This window comes from Bison bison, unplaced genomic scaffold, assembly GCF_000754665.1.
Source record: "Bison bison bison isolate TAMUID 2011002044 unplaced genomic scaffold, Bison_UMD1.0 scf7180017864329, whole genome shotgun sequence".
Lineage (NCBI taxonomy): Eukaryota > Metazoa > Chordata > Mammalia > Artiodactyla > Bovidae > Bison > Bison bison.
Window position 1 is genome coordinate 1,813,746 of NW_011494901.1, and position 1,042 is coordinate 1,814,787.

Genomic DNA, 1,042 nt, shown 5'->3' on the forward strand with positions numbered 1-1,042 from the left:
CCCTGGGAAAAGGGAAGACTTGGGGGAACATCTCTGAGAGGTGTTAACCTGGGACCGCAGCTCCTAAGACGGTGAATTGTTTACAGAATTCACATACTGATGCTATTGACAGAAGCCTGTAGGAAGGAGAATTAAGATGCAGAAGAAAATGGGAATTAAAAAGAAACTAAATAGAGAACAAGAATAGCTTTAGAGGATAATGATTAAGTGGGAGAGATTTTTCTAGTGAAAGTCTTCTGTGCAAATAGACTTAGATGGAAGAAAGATGTGGGAGCTTAGGGAAAGCCATTTTTACAGGATATCAGCTTCTAAAAAAATTAATTGCAGTGGAAAGTTAACATAACTCATAATTAAATTTTAGACTTATTTTAGGCATAATTAGGCTTATTTTACTCTTTACAAACTTTAATAGATTTCCATCTGTATAAATGATGTTGGAGATATATGTTGCTTTAAAAAGATTTGGCATATTGAACTTTTAATGAAATTTTTATCACTGTTTTTGTTTAAGGAAGTCCAATCCAGCAGTCCTGCGTTTCATGAGGAACAAACGCTTTGGCAAAATTGAGAAACTACAATCTTTCTATATGCAGATGTAAGTTATTGAAAGCCTACTTGTTTTTATTTCATCAGTGCCTTTTGTAAAAGTTTAAGCTCTTATTTGTACTACTTTATTTTCTCATTTTCTCTCTGTTCCTTTTCAAAGTGTACATGTTATAATCTTTGTTACACAAAGTACAGATGAAAAATCATAAAGGAGGGTGCAATACCCATTATTCTCTTTAAATCAATAACATGGTGACTCCAATCCCTTTGCAGTGACTGTTGAGACATAGGGTGGTAGCAGTTATCTGCTCTGTGAACTCAGCTGAAAACCCAGGCTACCCTGCGAAGGCTTCACCGTCTAGCTCCTGGAATTCATTTTGTCAACTCCAGCATTGCTTTTACTCTATACCTGTGCTGTCTGGTGTGGCAGCCACAGCCGCATGTGGCTGTTTGTATTAAATTATACTTGAAGAAAATTAAAAATTCAGTTCCTCAG

At 35.9% G+C, this 1,042-nt stretch overlaps 1 protein-coding gene across 1 annotated transcript in view; it reads left to right on the plus strand.

The window, feature by feature from the left end:
• LOC104998398 (beta-hexosaminidase subunit beta-like) overlaps window positions 1-1,042 on the plus strand; it is a 36,302-nt gene that overhangs the window by 30,158 nt on the left and 5,102 nt on the right. The window lies entirely within an intron of this gene.